This window comes from Oryzias latipes, chromosome 2, assembly GCF_053564925.1.
Source record: "Oryzias latipes strain Hd-rR chromosome 2, Olatipes_Hd-rR_3.1".
Classification (NCBI taxonomy): Eukaryota; Metazoa; Chordata; class Actinopteri; order Beloniformes; family Adrianichthyidae; genus Oryzias; species Oryzias latipes.
In genome coordinates this window covers 34,007,114-34,031,053 of record NC_136238.1, presented here as the reverse complement: position 1 = coordinate 34,031,053, position 23,940 = coordinate 34,007,114, and the positions used below count along the sequence as shown (strand labels likewise).

At 41.0% G+C, this 23,940-nt stretch overlaps 3 protein-coding genes and 1 long non-coding RNA gene across 4 annotated transcripts in view; 2 read left to right on the top strand and 2 right to left on the bottom strand.

Annotated features, from left to right (window-relative positions):
* The window catches only part of LOC144987916 (uncharacterized), a 41,816-nt gene extending 25,487 nt beyond the window's left edge, over nt 1–16,329 (bottom strand). The window contains exon 1 of the transcript XR_013651610.1: nt 15,518–16,329. The gene's annotated coding sequence lies outside the window, so the exon portion shown is untranslated. The remainder of the gene's footprint in view (nt 1–15,517) is intronic.
* Nucleotides 1–23,940, top strand: part of LOC144987317 (uncharacterized) — a 406,167-nt gene that overhangs the window by 81,609 nt on the left and 300,618 nt on the right. The gene's annotated exons all lie outside the window — the stretch shown is intronic.
* Nucleotides 1–23,940, top strand: part of LOC144986688 (NLR family CARD domain-containing protein 3-like) — a 520,304-nt gene that overhangs the window by 219,019 nt on the left and 277,345 nt on the right. The window lies entirely within an intron of this gene.
* Nucleotides 21,085–22,580, bottom strand: LOC144988134 (uncharacterized). Its single transcript, XR_013651945.1, has 2 exons — nt 21,812–22,580; nt 21,085–21,407 (listed from the first exon to the last, which is right to left on the bottom strand). It is a non-coding gene; the product is annotated as an uncharacterized LOC144988134 (long non-coding RNA).

Here is a 23,940-nt window from a genome sequence, read left to right as displayed (position 1 = left end):
AACCAGTCCACCAGTCTGACTGAGATAATTTACCCCTCCAATACCAAAGCACTCGCTGGCAGGAAGGACACAACACACTTTGTAACCCTTGTGCTATCTTAGATGACCCCACCCTTGCATTGACGTGTTCTCCCTACCATGACAAAGGTGGATAAAGGTGGAAAGATTTCATGTAATCCATGGACACCAGTGAAGATCACAAATCATTGAAGAAAAATTGTTCAGGGCACTGTCTAGTGGGTCTAGATGACCCAACTCCCAATGGTAAAGTGTCTAGGATAGCACAAGGGTTAAACATGATCACTAAATGTTTTTGACATAAACATTTGTTAGAATGTTCTTTTTTCCCATCGTTTTATTTAAACTTATACAATAAATTCACTAAATTAAACTAAGGCTTGAAATATTCCAACATTTTTCTTTTTTGTATATAAACAAAAAAAGTTCTTTCTTTTAAAAACAAAAATAAAAAAAATAAAAAACGACCAAATGGCTTTTTCACAATATTTTCCCATATACTGTACAAGTTTTCTGCTCTGTTTTTCTGTTTTCGTAGTTGAAATCTTTCTGTAAATCCTTTATAAAAAAATGTTTTCGTTAAAAAAGAAAAGCTTCTCACCTGTGTGAGTTCTAATGTATTTTACTAGATTACATTTATGACTGAGCCATTAATCAGCCATAAAAACTATCTCTCACCTGCATGAGTTTTCATGTGTGTTTTTAGAATAGATATTCGACTAAAACTGGCATCACATTTATTGCAAGGGAAAGGCTTTTCTCCTGTGTGAGTTCTCATGTGTGATTTGAGATGAGATATTTGACTAAAACTTGAATCACATTCTTTACAAGTAAAAGGCTTTTCTCCTGTGTGAGTTCTCATGTGTGATTTGAGACTAGATCTGTGACTAAAACTTTTATCACATTCTTTACAAGTAAAAGGCTTTTCTCCTGTGTGAGTTCTCATGTGTGTTTTGAGACTAGACCTGTGAATAAAACTTGCATCACATTCTTTACAAGTAAAAGGCTTTTCTCCTGTGTGAGTTCTCATGTGTGTTTCTAGACTATATTTGTGACTAAAACTTGCATCACATTCTTTACATGAAAAAGGCTTTTCTCCTGTGTGAGTTCTCATGTGTGATTTGAGACTAGATAATTGACTAAAACTTTTTTTACATTCTTTACAAGAAAAAGGCTTCTCTCCTGTGTGAGTTCTCATGTGTGTTTTGAGATTAAATTTATAACTGAAACTTTTTTCACAGTTTTTACAAGAAAATGTCTTCCTTCCTGTTTGAGTTCTCATGTGAAATTTCAACTGAGGCCGCCCACTAAACTTTTTACCACATTTTTTAGATGCACAATATCTTTCATCAGACCCAGTTTGGACATGACTTCTGTCTCTCTTCTTCCTCTGATCTCTGTTCTGTGGGTCTGTCTCTTCATCTGTAGTTGATGTTGATTCTGTCTCTTCATCTGTAGTTGATGTTGATTCTACATGTTGGTTTCCTCCATCAGGACTATCAGTTACATTAAAGCTCTGTTGATTGTTTAGATCTGCTTCACTGTTCTCATCTTCCTCAAAAGTAGGAATCTCCATCAAGGTATCAGTCTCCTGCTTCAGATCAAGCTGATCTTCATCTTGACTGATGCAGAGTTCCCCTGATTCCTCTTTAATCTGTTGTGGTTCTGGTTCCTCTTTAATCTGTTGAAATTGTTGCTCCCCTTGTTCCTCTTCAGTTTGTGAAGGTTCTGGTTCCTCATGTTCCACTCTGAAGTTCCTCTGCTGATTGTTTAGATCTGCTTCACTGTTCTCATCTTCCTCATAAGTAGGAATCTCCATCAAGGTATCAGTCTCCTGCTTCAGATCAATCTGATCTTCATCCTGACTGATGAAGACCTCCCCTGATTCCTCTTTAGTCTGTGGATGTTCCGGTTCTTCCTGTTCCACTTTAAAGTTCCTCTGCTGGTTGCATTGATCTTCCTCTTCAGTCATCCAATGCTGGGGGAGTGCTGCAGGAATACAAACATAAGAAAAAGCCCTTTTTATACTTTTAAATGAATTTGTGTATTGGCAAACACCAATAAAAGTCGAAAACTGCTCAGTCATATATTTCACACTAGTTCAGGGGTGGGCAAACTACGGCCCGTGGGCTTAATCCGGCTTGCCCCCATGTTTGGTCAGGCACACTGAACAATATCAGAGGCCCGTGTTTTTTTATCTGCCCACATGATCAAGAAGTGACATTTTATTTCCCCCTTCTGCAGTCTGTGCTCCAACCTGAAACCCTCTAAAATTCCTGTCAAACATAACAGAAGAGAGTCTTCTCTTTCTACGTCGCAGTTCGTCTTTACCGGTTTAGTTTATTTTTTAGAGCGATTATGCTGCATTTTTTAAACAGCACCCTGTTCTGTGTCCTGATTGGCTGGAGACCCTGTCAATCAATCTCCTCAGTCCGTGCCGTGTCTCCTGTACAGAAACGCGGAGCTCTTCAGATCAACAGAAATCTTTGATCCATCAGATCTTTGTTTTTATTCTAAGATCCTGGACTTAATTTCCATGAAAGTTTGAGATTTCAAACAAGAGAAAAGGATGAAAATGTTCATGTCTGTCTGAGAAAAGTATATTTAGTCAGTGAGGAGTTTTACTGCCATAAACTTCTGTAATCAGACTCCTTGGATTTCAGCGATCGTGGTTATTTTTTAGAAAGAAACTCCTGCAATAAAACAAGGGAACTCTGTACTGGTGAAAAGGTAACGCAGATATATGCGTAGCTGCAGCAGAACATGTAGAAATTTTCTTTTTCATAATTCCTAGAAGAGGAACAGATAAACAGGACACAGTGCAGCTGCACAAATCGTGAGAAGTGACGCAGCCCTGAAAGTCAAAGCGGAATTATGACGAGAGAGGATTGACTATCAGAAAACAAGTGGAGGGAGACCAAAGATCCAAACAGTCAGCGTCATAACAAAACCACTCATAGCATCGAGAATTAGAGACCAAAAAAAAAGACAAACATCCAGAACAACAGGAACACGGAGGTAAAGGACTGAGCTACCCAGAACAAGAAAACAAGATGGCCGTGGGGAAAAATGCACATAGCAAAATTCAGGTGGCCCAACAGAGACAAATTCTTAATTATACAACCAAAGATTGAATTAAGGACGTGCTGCACAAACACAAGGGATGACATAGTGGCATGCATCAATAAACCAGAGATCCATGGCAGAAATAATACTAAATGGTCGTAGGACCATATGTCTTACTTAAACAAAGCGGAATTCTAGATTCGAAAACAAGTCGCGACCAGAGAAATGCAAAAGACCGGTGATAATGGAGGAAAATAGAACACAGAGAAAACACCAAGAAGATGCAAAACAAAGGGGAGCCCATAGGATTACACCAAGTCCAGCACAGGACGTCTGAGAAATGTAGTCGAAAACATGACTGATATGACAGGCGAAAGCTAAACTGATACATAACACTTTGAGTGCCACCTAAAGCCAAAAGATGCCACTGGGAGGGATGGTGAGGCCAAACAGTGAGAACATCAGCAATATCAGCAGTATCGTTAAGATCTGACCTCAACGGTTCTGCTATCGGTACTGGAGAAGTCGCTTTTTTTGGGTCCCACAAGATATAAACGTTATCTGCCATAATTAACTCTACAAGTCAGTCAATTTTGCTTTAATTAATGATTATATTAGTTTCGCTATTCTCTCTGAAGAGGAGAGGTCTGTCTGACTATTTGTGTGCACGGGGGGCGGGGCTGTTGTTTAGACAGTATGCGGGGGGCGCGCACAGGAACGCTGCCAAAGTTTTAGGATGGCAGAAAGAGCTAAACGGTCCAAAATGCTGCGGCTCTCTGTGTTTTTGTAAAATAACCACCATGTTCTCAGAGGGTCGTCGTGCCTTTAACACCGTCAGGTAGTACCGAGCAGGCAGAAGGAAGAGAGCATCATAAGCACACTGAGTGAGCGTGTCTGCAGCTGTGAAAGCTGACAGAGTTGGTGGCGATCTCGCAGGGGACACGTGAGCGCCCAAAAAAATAAAAAAATCCTTTCATCCCCTTAGACTAAGATCACCCATTTTCGCTTAAAACGAATTAAATTTGCGTCAGGGCGCCCCCACTGTCAACTTGCTGCTACGATGACCGTATGATTCCAGACCACAACCAACAAACTAACAGCTGCTTCCTATTAAAACATAGTTGACATCCATAAAATTAATGTAATGATTTGGGTTAAATGGATTTCAAGAAAATAAATAAAAAGGAGTCTACATCAAAGTGAATTTGTTTCCATCATCCCACTCATCTTTGCTCTGGTGCTTGACAGACAGAAAAGTCTATTGAAGGTTGTGAAAAATGGACAAAAGATCAAAGGAAAGATCACTCTCATAAAGAATACAAATAATAAAATAAATATCCTGACAGCATTTTGAATCAATACAAGTATTGTCAAATGAACTATCATTATTTATCGGCAAAAACCTTTTTTCTAACACATCTAGTGTTGTGGCTCCCTGTGCTTTCATCTCAGTGGGAAACTGATCCAAATGGCTCTTAGAGAGGTTCAGGTTGCAGACCCCTGGTCTAGCACATCCATGTGCATTCCATGTTTTTATTGGAACATTCTCATGTATAAAGTCAAATGTTTTGTTAAAAAACAATGCTGTTACATAATGACAAAATAAAACACTTTGTGTTCATAATTTGCCATTTTTTATTTATTTGTTTATTTTTCGTCCTCAAAAAGTATCAATAAGACTACCGTTAAAATGCCGGATCGATAAGCAGTATCAATAAGAGTAGTAGTAACCTTAACAATACCCATCCCGAGTCACGAGTAAATCCTGGTGGTCTCTGATTATGCTACACGGTTCCTAGAAGCTTTTCCCCGGCACACCATTACAGCTCCTGCAGTCATGAGAGCGTTAATTCAGTTTTTCTCCAGGGTAGGAATACCTGATGAAATTCTGACAGACCTGGGAACCAACTTCACTTCCTGGTTGATGAAACTTTTCCATCAGCAGCTTGGCATCAGTAGCCGCGGTTACATGGGCAGAATATCTTGATCGGATCAATGGTCGGGTTAAAATTCACCCGTGCACACGGGCACAGAAAACCTTTTTCCGATTAGAACAAACGTTCCCATGGCTCACACTTACAGTCGGAATGAATCATCTGGGCATGCGCAGTAGTGTAAAATTACCCGGATGCCAAACTAGGTCCCGTTGTAAACAAACCGCTGCCACAGACAGACAGCATGTGCTGCAGCTCCGTAATACGAGACAATCTTCCAAACATGCTTTTATCAATGTCATGAATATTATGAAGTGTCTGTTCGCTCATCGTTATATTTAATCTATGTGATCAGTGCGTTTTTGTGAATGAAACAGAGCTGGAAGGCTAACACGCGCTAACAACATTAGCCTTTTGATTGACACAAAATCCAGGACCATGCGGGAAAAGCTGTAATCTGCATCTTGGCTGCACGTAAATGTCTGGGAATAACATCAGTCTTTATTTTGTCGGGACACAACTGGAAACACAAATCCTTGTGTTTGTTTCAACGGTTTCTTAGCACCAAGAGGCATTTGTGCTCTGAGCACACACCGCCCCAAAGCCAATGTGTGTGCTGGCGGTCCATGCTCTTCTCAGACGCGGTTCTCCTAAAGCCGGCAGCCGCTAACCCAGAGCGACGGGACGGATCCATGTCTCCCACATATTACATACAACAAAACGCACGCGTAAGAAAGCACCCTCCCCTCAAACACACATTAAAAAATCTGGCTGCTCTGCTCAGACTCTGAGACATGGTTCACTCGGTCCACAGGCACCCGAACCGGGACGCAGAGCTCGGGTGCTGGGTCACGAAGAGCTCCTCCCCCACATCTCCCTCGCCAGCGGGGCGAGAGCAGAGCGGCGCTTTTCACGGGGCCTCCGCAGAGCAGCTGGCCAGTCCCATATGAGCTCCAAAGCTTTCTCTCAGCGAAACACCGTCTATGCATGACGTAACCCAGAGCAGCAGTGACACACGGTCGGAATGAACCGTTTACATGCTCCACGATCGGATAAACAATCGGTATGACCCACCTATCTCCATAGGAAAGAAATTTAGATCTGAACGAGTCTGATCGGGGCAGAGTATTCCGAACGGTGTGTTTACATGACGCATTTTCCTTCCGATCAGGCGTTCATTCCGATTACTTTTGCCCATTTAAACGTGGCTAGTGTTCAGAGACTGAAGCATGTGAGATGTGGAAGACATGGCAGGAATAGATAGGAATATGTTACATGGAGTAATGGGTGGAATTAGTAGTATGGCCAGCAAGATATTTAATGATTGCATTGAAGATGAAACTGTATGCACTAAGCTTTAAGCTGAATGTCAAAGAATCAAAGGCAACTCCAAATACCTGAATCTCAGACTCAAATGCAGTATAATGTCAAACTACTTCATTTTGTTTTTCTTTACAACACTGTAAGAAGTAACTATTTCTAGTTAGCTGAATGATCTCAGTAATTTAATTTTATTTAATTTAATTAAGGATCTAAATAGTAAATGTAACTTTGCAACAGTAACAAAAAGCAGAACCTCAAGGCAGTCAGAGCAGAAAAGTAAATGAAACTTCTTAACTATTGATTAGGAACAAATGTGAAATAGCAGTGATTAGAAGCAGCATGAAAACTTCTTAACTAGTGTTACTACTACACTGTAGTGCTCTCTTCAAAACATCTGAAACAGACTAGAGCATATTTAAGTTCGATATGCTCTATGTTCAGTCAATGAAAAGTGTAGAAATAAGTGCTAGATGTCACCAGAATGCACCAAATTACACCATGTTAAAATTTTCCGGGGGGGGGGCATGCCCCCGGATCCCCCTAAAGTTGCAAGCACCTGCGGAGCGGCGGGTCCCGCTGTGCGCGGTGTCGGGCCAGTAACTTTCAGGCAGGGCCAGTTACTTTCAAAAACTACTGGCCCTGTGGGCCAGTGCAAATTTCTGGGCTATGTCAACCCCTGTATAAGTTATTATTACATTATGTTGTCAATTAAAGTTTTAAATTTGACAATGTAGTGTGGTACATTGCAAACAAAGGTCAGATATTATATTGCATTAAAGTCTAGTTTAAAAAATGACAATCTGGGCTTTAAAAAGAATAAATGTAAAAATCGAGAATCGAATCGAACAGTGACCTTAGAATCGAAAATGCAATCGAATTGAGGATTTGGAAAATCATGACACCCCAATAAATGACAATGCAAAATGTTGTTTTTTTTTGCATTAGAAAATGCACAGTTTTTATCTGAAAATCCTCATGCTATTCTCTCAGAGCTCTTCTCTACTCTGTAGCTAACACAGCTCCGCTGTTTGTGCTCACAGATCCAGTCTGTCGTCACATCTGTTTTCCCGGCTCCAGCCAGCAGACCTGGCCTGCTCCGGACTCCTGAACCTTATGATATTTTTTATTTTCATGGAGACAATAATTAATAATAAACAATAAATCAGGTCCACTGGTTTTATTGTTCCCTCTGGGGTTAAAGCGGGACAGCAAGCTTTCAAACTCAGCCAGAGAGAGATGGAAAAACACACGTCCTGGTGCGTTCACAGAGCTCCAGTACATAGAAGATTAGAGGCATTCCAAACAACGAGTTATATCACTAGAGGAGACATCAAGTGATGGGAGGAGAGCACCGCCATCTTGGTGAGGTCAAGTTACTGCTGCAGTGCATGCCTGTGAACAAATTTTTTGCATAATACCAGTTCATTGTGCGGGTTTCAACTGCCAAAATCAGAGAACTGAGTCCATGAAGGAGGAAGGTATATCATTTCACAGGTAAGTACTATAATTTTTTTTCTTTTAATGCTGCAGGGGTTTCATTAATCATACACATGTTGACATTCATGATGCTGCAGGGATGTTATCAACATGCTGCATGATGTACGTATAATTTGCTGTCGACATAAATGTACATTTTATTTTGCTAAACTTGTATACAGCATACTAGGCTATTATAGTAATATAGATTTAAACATTCAGAGACTGAACTTTTCTTGCAGGTTTCCAATGGATTCAGACTTAAGGAAAAAGTGGATCTTACATGTCAAAGAGGTCTAAAACTCCTAAATGTTTACAATTTTTTTTAAATTCTTTGTAATATTTTTTTATTTGTTAGAAATCCTGCAACACTGCATTTTCATTGAAGTTTGAGCTTTTAAGGCTGACTGTTTCTCTTCTTTAACAACAACAAATGATGTCTCTATATATATATATTATATATATAAATAGAATATATTTACATATATGTATAAAAATATATGAATTTAAAATATATATATAGTATGTAAAAGCTACTTAGGCCGCCTTTACACTGCATAGTTCAAGTGACCCAATTCCGATTTTTTTCCTCTCTTGTGGCACAGATCGGATATGATCGGTGAACGTGTAAGCAGGACAAAGCGCATGGATTCCGATTTTCTCAGATCGGATACAGGCCTCTCTCATATGTGGAAATAAATCGGAAACAAATCGGATATGTGCATTTGCGTGTGCCATGTAAGCAGACAAATCGGATATTCCCCAGTAAATGCGAGTCGAACGTCAGTGACGTCTATTCAGGACACCACCAACTGAGATCACATGACTTATTAAGGTGCTTTTGTGTGAAAATCTCCCGTGCATTTCTGACCATGGTCGGAAAAGAGAAGTCATCGCGCAGGAAAGGTTCAACACTTGGATCAAACTGTTAGTACATCACGTCTGCAAACACTTTCTCATTCAAAACTCAGAGAGAGCCGAGCAACCCTCCTTCTTTTCCTCCCCCGTGCATCCCCTCAGGAGCGCCCAAGGCAACGCCTCCTTCCGTCGCCGCTTTGCCTCCATGACAACCGCAGTCACAAAAGTCTGAAGTAGGGCTGGGCGATATGGCCTAAAAATCTCCGATTTTATTTTTTTTAATTCGATTTCCGATTCCCCCCCCCCCCACCCTTCTTAAGGAAAGCAATAAGTACAAAGGGCAGACAAGTTCAAGCAAATGTTGCTTTTATTTAATCAAACCCAAGACAAATGTAACTCCCATTTCTGGGATGAATAATAAATAAATGAACACGCTCTTGGAATCAAAGTTAAGTATAAGATTTTTCTTCTTACTCCCTTTTTGGACTTGTGTTTAAATAATTGTGTCTTGTTTTATATAACTTTTGTCTTGTTTTTGTCTAATTTAGATTTATTCGATTAGATTAAGTCTAGAGTAGCACCGTTTTCTAAAGGATTATCAATACAGCTCATATCTGGGGTCTAAGTTTTTAATTAAATTAATAAACCCCGTCTTATCCACGGAGATGATGATGATCATGAAGCAGCAAGAGTCACGGTCACGGTCAGGATGACGGTAATAGAAGAAGGTTTCCCCCAGATTAAATGCTATGGACTCTTTATTAACCCATTCTGGAGAATCTAAGGATCAGAACAGGGAGGAGGATGATCGCCTCGGGTCCCCCGCGCTTGAGCACGGTCGGAAAGGGGAGAAAGAAAAAAAAGTCATCGCGGGAAAGGTTCAACACCACGCTCTGCCAATTAGCTGGAATTTTTTTCAAAAACCGTCCAGTTGCGATAAGAGCCCCCGAGTTTGGCCTGAAAAGAGCGATCAGCCCAAATACTAATCCAATCAGTGACCTCCCTTCCCTTCCACTGACTGGTCTCAGCAGCATCGTCCACCATGGTTGATGTTTACGTTCTCGTTCCCGCCTACTTCAACGCAAAATGATGACATTTGTTGCGTGTCGATGACGTACTGTTCGGAATCAAGTCGCCTGGCCGGTCAGACGGCGGTCGCAATTGAAAAGAACGGCTACAATTCGGAATCAGGACGGCAAACCCACGGGGCCTGGGTCGCAATTGAAAAGATCGGATCTGTGTCGTTCAGACTGTCATGAAAAGATCGGAATTGGGCCGCTTAGGGGCAAAAAATTCGGAATTGGGTCGTTTCAGCCTGCAGTGTGAACGTAGCCTTTGACTCCGATGGGCTTTAGGCAGGGTGGGGGGTCTATTCCTCCACGTCTGTAACAGTAAACCCAGACCAGTTCTGAACAACAGATGATTTTATTCCTTTGTTGGGAACAAACTTCCCACTGTCACCGGTAGCCCTGCTGTCGCTAGCTGCTTTGTGTGCCGATTGTCGCGTGTCACCGTGTGACACTAACGCTACGGAAGCTCTGGGGAGCCAAAAATGCGCCAATAAAAACTCGATTTAGTTATTTTTGAAATCGCCCGTAACAAAAAATTCGAATTAATTCATTTGATCGATTTATCGACCAGGCCTAGTCTGAAGGATGTCCGCGGAATGCGGAAATGCTGCTACGTAGTCCTCAGAACGTCTACGTTTGATAGTTTCAGCATTGTATAGTGTAAATGCAAAAATCAGATACGGGTCACTTTTAAAAGATGATGTAAGCGAGTCGTCAAAAAAAAAAAAAAATCGGATATAGTCAGAAAATCGGATATGAGCATCAAGACCTACAGTGTAAAGGCGGCCTTAGACACCTCTAAAAGCAATAGAAATCATTGTCATGTGGGTGTTGTCGACCTCACCAACTGATATGACTCTTTGATTCCAACAGCCTCCCAGCCCAACGTAGTCCGCTACTATATTTTCATGAGAAAAAAATAAACGCAGAACCAACCTTAAAACCTTCAATAGCCCATTTTTATCCGCAAATTTAGAACCAAAAATCGACCAAATCTGGTAACACTGTGGATGTGTTGAGGTGCATACTCCCCCCTAGTGTTGAGGTGCATGCTTTGCACAGTCACGTTTACTGATGCATCTTCCATCAATGTAGTCAGGGTGCTGCTTATGTCTGAGTAAAGAAGTAGCCAATCACAAATGTGTCTCCGCCTTTTCTGGTTTGATTGTCAGACTCATTCTGCTGAAAAGGCTCATTATGAAATAAATAAGTCATTCTGAAAAACAGCAACATGAAATAAAAAAGATACTTAGGAAAATATTGATTTGGAGATCTGAGTTTCTGTAGATTTTTCACAATTTCTTGATTTTTTGATATATTGATGAGAGATTTATTGTGATTGTGTATTTGCATGAGGTCATATTTATTTATTCAATTATGAACAGTTTGGGACTCCATACATGATTGGTCCAAAATGCTTAACAGCTCTAAAAGATACCGAAGCCAACAACATAATGCTCTGATATAATCTTTGTTGTCAATAACAACAACAAACCTAATTGCCAATTTGAGCCAGGAAACAGTCATTAGTCAGGCGGTCTGAGTCACGTTTTTAGGGCAACCAGTTGCCAATCATGATAAGCTAGTTCCCATCACTGAAAGCTGCTCAGAAGAAGCTGTCAATCAAACATTCGAGGTGGGGCCAGTGGGCACCACACCTTTTACCGGGGCATCTGATTGGTCAATTTATAACTTGAATAACTAGCACTAGAGAAAAAAAAAATTATATTAAGAAAAATGTTTCACAGCAAGAATGGTAATTCTATTTAGAATGAGTCACAGCTGCATGTTTATTTATAGACAGCAGCTACTTCCTATTTGGAACCCGGGGGGTGAGGGGTGGGATGCTCTACTGTCCAGTGATGATATAGTCTATGCTTTTTAGCATAGACCCCTTTTAGACAGCTCCTCGTGGTTTGACTACTAACTAATAAACAGTGTTGGGTTAATGAATTACATAGTAACAGTACTTACTAACAGTAGTTACTTTGGTCAGTAATGGAGTATTTCAGATCACAGGCTCCGTAGATAAAAGGTCCAGAGTTTTTGAAGTGTGGTGTAAGCATTTGGAATAAGAGCTGTCACTATCAGTGAATCAAGGCATCATTAGGCTGAAAAACAAAGGAAAACCATGAGAGAGATAGCAAAAATATTAGGTGTGACCAAAATGACTGTTTGGAACATTCTTAAAAAGAAAGAACGCACAGGGGAGCTCAGCAACGCCAAACGACCCGGGAGACCACCGAAAACAACTGTGATGGATGAAGGAATAATTCTGTTCCTGGTGAAGAAAACTCCCTAAACAGAAGGTTTACCACAAGATGTAAAACCTTAGTGAGCCTCAAAAACAGGAAGGCCAGACTAGAGTTTGCCAACCAACATCTAAAACAGTCTTCACAGTTCTAATACAACATCCTATGGACAGATGAGACCAAGATCAACTTGTACCAGAGTCATGGAAAGAGAAGAGAATGGAGAAGGAAAGGAACTGATCATGATCCAAAGCATACAATCTCATCAGTGAAGCATGGTGGTGGTAATGTCATGGCGTGGGCATGTATGGCTGCTAATGGAACTGGTTCTCTTGTATTTAATGATTATGTTGCTGCTGGCAAAAGCAGAAGGATGAGTTCTGAAGTGTTTCGGGCAATATTCTCTATGGAAGCATTTGTGTACAATAATTTAAAAAAAAAAAAATCAAAACTGGAAATGCTTTTTTGATTTTCAAAATGAAGCTGCATTTGTTGACTCAAAAGTAACAAGAAAAAGAAATCCACTAAACCGCTTCTTCTTGTTCTTCTTCTACACCACTCATTTTGTCACTTAATTAAAATGATAATGAAAATAGTATTTGACATTTAATTTTCAAAAAGTTCTCTTGTAAATGTGTAGCAAAATTCAGTTAGAAATGTCTAACTTGAAAATTATAATAAATTAAGAGAATTGCTTTTTCATTTTCTACTTAAAAATTGCTTCTTCTGTGTCAATTAAAACACAAATGCAAAGAGGGGATTGCATTTTCGTTTTCACATCCACCCTGCGAATAGTGTTGCAAAACACAATTTCAGTTAGCATTTACAGGAGGGAGGCGGGGCGATGATGTCAGTGTTTGTTAGTCCAACCGGCAAACGCCAAAGTTTAGCATGGTGAAATCTGCTAGAGCCGTTCATGGGGCTGTAGCTGTCGTGGAACAGCAACATCAGCGGGAAGCTGCAGTAGACTATATTCTAAATGTGCTTTTATTAGTTATGATTATTATTAAGGACCTGCTCGCTCATAATTTTTTTAATCTGTGCGGCCAGTGCTGCTTTCTTGGCAGCAAGAAGGGTTAGCATCAGGCTAATACGTGCTAAAAACATTAGCCGTGGAGGAACACATCTTGTTTGTTTCATTTCAAATCCAAAAATGCTGACAATGAGTCGCTGTCCCAAAATTTATGGACCTGACTGTACATTTATTCTGTTGTATTTGAATGCACCACAGTTAAGGGACACTTTGATTGATCAATATGCATTATGGGACATGAATGATGCATGATGGAATACGTAGCATGTAGCCCTCAGATGTAAAGTTATTGCTAACTCCTAACGAGTATGTTCATAAAAGACAAGTTACCTCAGCACGTCCTGAATATCATTATTCCTGCTCAACCCTAAAGTACAACACCCAATACTGCAGACGCCCTCAGTCTGCCGGCCAGACGCCCGGATGCCTTCATGACAAACAAAAGAGCTCCAAGGCCAGCTGGACAAACATAGCTCACACCGCAGCCAGCCGGAGCTAGTTTGCTTGGTTTCTGGAATGAAATAGAAATACTTAAATATATTTTCTCAACAACAGCAAGCCTCATCAATGAACCGATAACACCAGAGTGAAATCTCAATCATTTCATTCATTAGATGCTAAATGACTGACGTAACCAAAAAAACAGCTGTGCAGTCATAAACATGTGCAACACTCGTTTGCACTCACTCACGGGGTTAGATTAAAAATAGATTCATTAAATTACTTAATAACGGGTAGTGACTGATTATCGCACAAAGAATTTATCTCATGACAGATCTAATAACACTGTCACTGGGCTGCATTTACACTGCAGGTCTTGATGCCCATATCCGAATTTCTGACTATATCCGATTTCTTTGACGACCCGCTTACATCATCTTTTAAAATTGACCCGTATCCGATTTTTGCATTTACACTATACAATGCTGAAACTATCAAACGTAGACGTTCTGAGGACTACATAGCAGAATTTCCACCTTACGCGGACCTCTTTCGGACTTTTGTGACTGCGGTTGTCATGGAGGCAGCGCAGCAACAAAGGAGGCGTTGCCTTGGGCGCTCCAGAAGGGAGAGGAAAAAGTTTGATCAGTTTTGAAATAAGTGTTTGATCCAAGTGTTGAACCTTTCCTGCGCGATGACTTCTCTTTTTCCGACCGTGGTCAGAAATGCACGGGAGATTTTCTCCAGGGCCAAAGGCGGATTCTCCTTCGGGGTTCACTTTCCCGTTCAGAACCCTCAGCCTCCAGAGTGGGTTAAGAAAGACTCCAAAACTTTTGGGGGAAACACTTTGTTTTTAATTTACGGTTCTCCGACACTCCCCCGCTTCGCGCTCGCGCTCACACCTCCTCTCCTCTCCTCACACCTCACCTCCTCTCCTCACACCTCCTCTCCTCACACCTCCTCTGCACGCACGCACGCACACACGCAAAGAAATAAACGGCTTCTAGCCTGTTCCATAGCAACGGTGTCCCACTTGATTAGTTACCGTTTGCGTCCCGTCCGGGACCGGACCGGAAATAACAGCGGTTTCTGACTACGGTCTGAAGCCTGAGGCTGAACGGTAACATGCTGACAGCAAAATAAGTGCACAAAAGCACTTTAATAAGTCATGTGATTAGGGTGAACTGCGGTGTAATGAGGTCATCACCGCATCTTTTTTTTAAACTTTTTTTTTTGAAAGTTTTGCATATGGTGCGTGATTGGAACTATAATAAACATGGTAAACACATTCATCTTTGCCGATAATTTACTTTCTCTGCTAGTCCTGTGTTCAGACTTCAACAGACTTCAAGGGTTTCTATGGGAAACCTTTTATCACTCTTCTCCTTCTCTCCTCATCGAACCCACCTGTGCGGCGGCGCTGCTGTCACTGTCTCTTAGCCCTTGTGCTATCTTAGATGACCCCACCCTTGCATTGACGTGTTCTCCCTACCATGACAAAGGTGGATAAAGGTGGAAAGATTTCATGGAATCCATGGACACCAGTGAAGATCACAATCATTGAAGAAAAAATGTTCAGCGCACTGTCTAGTGGGTCTAGATGACCCAACTCCCAATAAAGTGCCTAGGATAGCACAAGGGTTAGAAGTACGCGGCACGTGCGCACTCTACTTACACACGTGCGCTGTTTCAGAAACACACACACATCCTCATTCTACAAAAGAAGTTTCTGTCTTGCGAGGAAATACGACAAATTTACTGCGTTCTAATTATTAATTTCCATTATAAGCTGCGTGCGTTCTTGAGTGCGTGACACGGCCGCCAGCCGGAGGATTTTGTGTCGGGGGGAGGGGGTATATTACTGTTCTCACTCTGTAACACGAAACATGGACTCGCGCTGTTAGATTTCCATGAATATCACAACATTATTTTGTTTGGGAACTATTTTGTGCAACGCACAGCTAGAGAGCAGAAGAATCAACACGCACCACAAACACACGTCACAGCTCAAATGGCTTCTCTCTTCCTTTGTTGAAGCTAACATACCTATGTGGTGTAGCTGCAGCTGTGGTTTCCAGATGACATCCAGCAGTCTGCGCTGACGACAGAGCTCCTGCTCGTACTGGACGATGGTTCCTTCACAGAGTCTGCAGATTTCTTCAGTAGCAGCAGCTAGTCGCTCGCTGATCAACTCTCTCAGAGACTGAAGGGAAGACATGGTTCCTGCTCCGATCTTCAGCTCCAACTCCCACAAACACCGCCGTCCTCTTCACTGCAGCTCCGATCGATCATCTGCTAGTCTCACAATCACAGCAATCCACGTTGTCTTTCCGTTCAACACTTCTTCACTCATTTACGACACTTTGGAAAATGCTGAGAGTTCCACACGAACCACGTATCGTCTTTTCTGTCCAAAAACCTCACAAACGTCCCAACAAAACACCACCGACCTCTCAACACAAGCTAACGCCGATGGCCTGCTAACAAGCTAACGCTGCTAGCGCCTGGTGCTGTTCACTTCCGGGTCACGTGCAGGAGCTTCCTTTAAAAAGAAACGTATAAACTGCTTAACTGAACCTCAATATGGTCCAAAAAGCCTCAAATATTTTTAAACAGTTTTGATTCAGGAGATAATAAAGAAAAGAAAAGAAAAGAAAAATAGAAAAAAATGTATGGAGGAAACTTTTTGAGAGCTGCTGTGACGTCATTACGCTGTGTCTCATCAATGTTCAGATTTGACTACAAAACTATGGAGTCCTATACTGTTCATAATTAAATAAATAAATATTTAATTAAATAAATAAATATGGCCTCATGCATATACACAATCAACCAATAAATCTCTCATAAATATATAAAAAGATCATGAAATTGTGAAAAACCTGCACACTGATTTTATATAAGCCATTATATTATTCAATATATTTCATTTTGCTTTAAAAACCTGTTCATTATTTTAAAACAGCATTTTAAAATATTCATTTTTAATCATGTGGAATATTATTATAATTCTGTCTTTTTTCAGAAGCTCCTATTTCAAAATCAATATTTTCCAAAGTAGCTTTGTTTTTATTTCATGTTGCTGTTTTTCACAATGGCGTATTTATTTCATGAAGAGGTTTTTCGGGAGAATGAGTCTATCTGTCAATCAGTGAAAGTGGGCGGGATCAAAACGTTTATTGGCTCATCCATGGAAATCGATTCATATTCCTGGATACCCGCTCAGCGGTGTTCCAGTCAGAGAGATTACATGTTTCAGCGATATCTGCATGGCTTTATTGACATTAGAGATCAAATAGAGACAAACTGTCTGCTGCAGAAGATGCAAACATGGACGACTCTGTTTTTGTAGTTTGAGGGTTTGTGTGGACCAAACCACAGAGGAGCTCCGGTAGTACCCCGTTGAAACACTCCTCATTCTTACGCCATTCACTCAGAGCTCACATCGTGTCTCATGTCGGCTCGCAGGAGGCGAGCTGGCGGACTGTCAGTCAGACCAGGCAGCTGCGGAAAGCGGAACAAGCCTGCTGAGGCCTCTTGAACCTTATATTTTTCTATTTTCAATGAGACAGTGATTATAATCAGGTCCTCTGATTTTTTTTCCCCTCTCTGGGAATATGTTGAACCTTTCCTGCGATGACGTATCTGACCGTGGTCGGAAAACGCAGCGGAGATCCGGGATTGATTGAGCAATTCTGCAGCCAGGGTTTACTCCAAGAATCAGGCTCTGTACTTTGGAGGAAAGATTTTTTTTATTATTACTTTTCCAGGGGACAAGGCAACAGACCCTTAACTTGCGCTCACACACTCACTCTCGCGCTGCCTGGGCGCTCTGATTTACACGTAATTTATGACGTATTTTGACTGCAGGACCTGAAGTAAAGACTCTCTGGGATGATCTCATGAACTCAAACATGGAAACATTACAATGTGGAACTATTCCAAATAAATAAACCTGATCTCTTAACACTCCATGTACATTGTGCATCCATGCATTGTTACTGAGATAAGCACAAGCAACCGCTCCATGTGGCTATCAGGCTAAAAACATTAGCTGGTAGCCCCTCCCACACGCGGCATGTTGCGTTCATGGAACTCCAGTTCATAGACGTTTTGTGGAACTCCAACAACCACTCAGCCTAACTTAGGCCACTACTAGATGTTAATAAGAAGATGAAAATTGCAGAACCGACCACAAAATCACCTGAATTATGCACACTCGCCCAAAACCACTTTTATCCGCAAATTTAGAACCAAAACTGCCCAATTTCGTGTAAAACTGTGGATGTGTTGAGGTGCATACTCCCCCTAGTGTTGAGGAGAGTGCATTGCTCCGTCACGTTCGCTGAAGCATCTTCGATCGATGTAGTCAGGGTGCTGCTGCTCATGTCTGAGTAAAGGAATAGCCAATCACAAAAGTGTCTCCGCCTTGTCTAGTTTGATTGACAGATTGACTCATTCTCCTGAAAAAGCTTTTCATGAAATAAATACGCCATTCTGAAAAACAGCAACATGAAATAAAAACAAAGCTACTTTGGAAAATATTGATTTTGAAATCCAAGGTTCTGAAAAAAGAAGTAGAATTATAATAATATTCCACATGAATAAAATGAATATTTTAAAATACTGTTTTAAAATAATGAAGAGGTTTTTAAAGCAAAATGAAATATATTGAATAATACAATGGCTAATTTAAAATCGGTGTGCAGGTTTTTCACAATTTCATGATCTTTTTATATATTTATAAGAGATTTATTGGACACACCTTCTCATTCAAAGAGTTTTCTTTATTTTCATGACTATGAAAATTGTACATAACAAAAAAGTGTGAAACAACTGAGAATATGTCATATTGTAGGTTCTTCATAGTAGCCACCTTTTGCTTTGATTACTGCTTTGCACACTTTTGGCATTCTCTGGATGGGCTTCAAAACTGTTGAGAAATGCAGAAATGTGTGCTGCAGATCCCATGTTTGCCACTAGAGGGCAGCACAGCAGCTTCAGTCTTTGTCATTGTTGCTGTGTGAGCCTGAAGGAGCTTCAAAGTGAGCTGCAGCTTGGTTCAGACAAACCTCCACATTCACACACAGATGTGATCCTGAAGAAGTCTGAACAGAACATTTCAGGAGAACTCTTCAGTCCAGAACATGAGCCTGCATTGTTCCTGAAACTGGGATCAGAGTTCTGCTCTCTGCTCCAACAGAACCACCTTCATGAGCTCCTGGTTTCTTCTGGATCCTCCAACATTCAGACGCTCTCTGACTGAGTTCATGTCTGCACAGAAACCTTCAGGATTCTCTTCTTCCACACGTCTTTCACTCTGAAACTCTCTTCTGAATGTGGATCATCTCAGTCAGACGTTCAGCAGCATCAGAGCCGTGCATGTGCTCCTCCTCATGAGTCCTGAAGCTGCACCGTCAGCTGCAGAGCTTCAGAGCTGCTTCCTTCTCAGACTTTCCACTTTCTTTGGCTCTCTGGCTCTGATGCTGCTGCTGCTGCAGAAAAACCAGCAGCTGCAGAAAAACTCTGCAGAGACTCACAGAGAGAGGATGGAGGCAGCAGATGAAGCTGCTGCAGACTGACAGCTGATGGAACTGAAGCACTTTCCACATTCTAGTTCCAAATGTTCTACAGAATCCATCAGAGCTTGAAAGTCTTCCTCAGTACTCGAGTACTTTAGTTCAGCAGCTCCTCTTTTCCTCTAAGGTGAAGCTTCATGTGGACGACTTCTTCTTCTCTCCTCTTTTCTGGAGCTTGGGCTCCATGCAGTCTGATCAGCTCTGATTTGGGCTTCGTTGATGTTTGTGATCAGGAACTCTGGATTCTTCTTAGAAGGAGACGTTCTGCCTCTTTAGCAGAGAGCAGAACGTTGATCTGATCTGTTGGAAGCCACTCCATCCTGAAGCTGCACTGCTGAGTTCCTGTCCACCAGGGGGCAGTGTTACGGCTTTGCCTGCCTTATTATTCTGCTCATCTGTCAGGTTGGGACTTCCAACACACAAACATTTGACCTTTTCACTTTATAAAAAAGTTTGTTAAACACTTTGGTGACTTTCAGATTTATAAAAACATTTTTTTTTATTTCTGTAATTATTGGTCTAAACTTTTCTTCCTGAAGGCTGAACTGCAGCTTTCCTCAGGTCTTTCATTTTCTCCATTTTTCCCTCCTTTTCTTGGCTTCCAGCTCACCAGGCATGACCTAGACGGCGCCCTCATGTGGACGGATGAACACATGACAGAGGGGAAGGACAGAGCTGCACAGCAGGGACGAGCAGAGACCTTTGGGTCACGTGGAGTAACAATAAAAACAGAAGAAACTCCAATAAAACCAGTAGAACCAGACTGGAAAAGCTCAAAAAGTTCAAAAAACCTCTTGAAAAATGCAAAACTATATGAACTCTGAACACTAATGACAAATAAATGGTAATTAAAAACCTTTATGGATCAGAACCAACAGAAATAACAGGTTGATGCTGGTCAGACGTGCACACACAGGACCCTAGGGGGGTTTGAACACCTGGGGCCTGTTTCAGAAAGGAGGTTCAACCAACTCTGAGGTTGAACTTGAACTCCGAGTTGGTCAATCGGGAGATTAACAACTCTGAGTTTTCTGTTTCAGAGAAGCTGATCCGAGTTAGATCAATCAACTCTGAGTGGACTGATTCGGAGGTGAGCGTGCGCACCGCGTCTATAAGAAGCCATTATCAATGGAGCGCAGATATTACGAGTCACCATGGCAACAGTAGAAAAAAAGAGGTCTGCGTATTTTTCGCCAGCTGAACTTGACGTGCTGCTGCAGAGTTACAGTGAATATGAACACATATTCCAGAAGAAAAGCAACACCGCTGCATCTGCAAAACAGAGACAGTTAGCGTGGAAAACATAGCTGCTCAAGTTAATGTCTAAGTTTGCATTTAAGTCATTGTTATAAAATATTGGCTGTAATAATTTTTTAAATAGCGTACGGTGTGAAATAAAAAATGGGGATATTTAGGTGTACTTTTGAAGTGTTTATCCTGGTGTAAATGCATGAAATGCTGCATAGTGTACAGAACCAATCTGGGGGGAAAATGCATTTAACGTCGGTAATGTTTAGAGGACTTTTTAGTTAACCTTCCCCTCTTGCAAACTTTGGTCAGTTTAATATTAATACATGCAATTGTGTTTTTAAAAGTGAACTTTTGTCTACTGTTGAACCTTTCGCTGCGCGAAGACTTCTCCTTTCTTTTCTCTCGTCTTTCCGACCGACCGTGGTCAGAAGCGCAGGGGAGATTTCCTTCAGGGCCGAAGGGAATTCTCCTTCGGGGTTCACTTCCCGTTGGAAACCCTCAACCTCCAGAGCGGAATAAGAATGACTCCAAGACAGTTATTCTGGGAATCAGGGCCGGCCCTGGACTTCTGGGGGCCCTAAGCGAAATGTAATTTGTGGGCCCTCTAACTGATCAGCAGCATCAAAAAAAACACAGCTGTTGTTGTAATATAAATGAGATCTGTCTATTAATACATTTGTGAATTATTGTTGCTGCCAAAGAATTGAATACAGTATATTGCCTGCATGTTGGATGCACATTAAGTGGTGCTAAACAAATTTTAAATGCAAAGAAAAAAAAGAATGACAAATGTATATAGATATATATTTTTTAATGTAACATTAGGCACTCAACAAATGACATTCACAAAACTCCAACTTATTAAAAACAGCAACTTAATTGCAAATCAAATGACAATAAAACAATCCAACATAAAGAACACAACAGCTCAATGAGGGGATTTTGGAAAGTCAGAGTCTTCATCAGTCTGAAAAGGACCAAATCCATTCTTACTGGATCAGAGAGTGTGGTTGGCCATTCAGCTGGACCAACTGGATTTGAGGTACCGGTAGGTGGAATTTTGGATCCAGTAGGCTCCTCTTCCATACACGCCTCTCTTGGAGCCTCTGGAACATAAGATACATAACTTAAATAAAAGCTAACAGTGAAAAGTAAAACAGTCAAATGTTTCTCTTTCTACAGTAGAAGTGGTGACAGCAGTTTCTCCTGCAGCTAAAAAACAAGAATTATTATTATACAATATTCAATGATAAAGCTAATAAAATATCTATAGCAGAATACTAATAATATATTGGTTCGTTTAAAATCTGTGTGCAGGTTTTCACAATGTCATGATCTTTTTATATATTTATGAGAGATTTATTGTTTGATTGTATATTTGCATAAGGTCATATTTCATTAATTTAATTATGAACAGTTTGGAGCTCCATACTCTTCAGCTGCTGTTTATGAATAAAAGGGGTTATGCAGACACTGTTTTTTCTATTACTTTACATGCTTTTATTATTACCTGAGATGAAATCTTCAGTGAAGTCAGGAACATCTTGGGATGTGGACGCTGCACCTCCTCCAATACTTTTTGAGAGCAGAAGAAACTGTCTGATGAGACACAACTGTGCAAAACATCATCATTATGTAAAATAATGCATGTGCAAACTACAAATAAGAAATAAATTTACCTATTTATAAATAATAAAATGTGAACAATAATTTGAGAATAAGTGGAAATCTATGACGTTTATACACTTCTTTTTGTATTATTTTGTATGTTCATAATTTTAAAATTAGTACATTTATTTTGTTTGTCATTTATAGATGAGAACCTTTATTTCCTATGTATTTGGCAGTTTTCATTCTCCATATTTCATGCCAATGCAAGATTTATGACACACTCATTGTTGTAAAACTCAGACTACCTGTCTATAACAGATAAACAGCAGTTTTTATGATGTAATAAACCGGAAAATGCAGAACGCACTAAATATGTGTTAGCAAAACAATGAAACAAAACGATAACGTGAGTTAAAACATTTTTCAGCCACCATATAGTTGTCATTATTTACTTTTCTTTACTCTCCGCCGTTTAGAAGGTCATGTCCGACCACATCTTGGAAACTTGGGTATCAAAATTATTTTCGAGTTTTCCATTGGAAATTACGACAAACGGGGTCGTTTATGTGCAAACTTCAGCTCAGACACATCGCTTAGTATTTTACGTAAATTGCGCAGCTGCACAGAAATGCTGGATAATGTAAAAATAAAGCCCCAACATCCTCCAAACTTACCTTGTGATTGATGTTGAAGTTATTTATCTTTTTTTCGCTCCTGATGATAAAGTCTCTGAGGCATGACGTTTTCTTGTTGTCGCTTTGATCAGCGTGACAAAATGTGCTGTTTTTTTCTTTTCCCCAACTTTATTGAAACAAAATGCGCTCGTAAATGCACACCGTGCCAGGCTCAGATGCAATTATGTTGACCAATCGTTGCTAAATGGTGTAACGTCATTATTTGGGTTGCCAGATTGGTTCATGTGTGCTGACAAGGGGGATCATTAAAGTGCAGGCAACTTTCTTTTGCACAACATTCAGAGCACACGTTGGTAAGGAAGTTCTATGAAATGGGTTGCCAGATTTGGGTCTTTTTTAATTTAATTTTTGTCGCCACTTCGGGGCCCTGCTGGTGACGGGGGCCCTACGCGGCTGCGTAATTCGCGTATAGGGAGGGCCGGCCATGCTGGGAATGACACCTTCTCTTTATTTAACTAAGTGCTCCGTCCTCCGAACACACAATATATACCACGCACACACCTCTGCTCCGTGCTCACCCCCCCCCCCCATCTGCACCTGCAATCGCCCCTCCCCTTCTCTCTCATGGATCGCACCCCGCTCAGCACACACACGCTGCAACACTACCCTTGTATTGATCAAGTGGTATAGGTTTTTATGGGATTAAGAAAGTAAGCAGTGCTAGCAAATTGTGTTTCCAAAAAGTAATTGTTACATTAATCTAATTCAATGTCCCTGATTTCATTTTCATGTAGATGCAATCCTGCAGGAATTAAAAGAACATGGCAGCAGCTAAAAGTGAAAAAAAGAATCGAGTCTTCTCAAAATCCTCGTAAATGTAATTCTCTAGGAATTAATGCAGCCTCCCCGTCTATTGGGTCCTCCAAAAAAGAACAAGCCATTCTTGTCACTTAGACCGTCTCTGTGTGACGGACATTTGGGCAATGAAGGTTAAAGCGAAAAATACCGCTTCGTCTTTAAAAAGGGGAGGGGACCGGCAGAAACTTTGAGTTTGGAGAATAAAACCTGCTCCCGACCAGGTTTGGTTCACAGCATAAGTAACCATGGATACTGACTCCGAGTAAAAGTTACCTCTCTTTCAGAAACGGGTTTGACTTACTCTGCTTTCTCTGGTTTAACAAACCTCCCATTCTGAAACGGAAAACCCAGGGTTTCCCTGATTTCAGGGTTAACGCACTCAGAGTTTACACTTAACCTCCTTTCTGAAACAGGCCCCAGGTGATCTGTGCAGCGTTGCTCTCCTTCCCCCCATGCTTCCCTTCTCTCTGGCTCTGGGGGCCTCACGGCGGTCCTGCTGGTCCTGGCCTGGGTGGCGGATTTGGTCGCCCGGGGG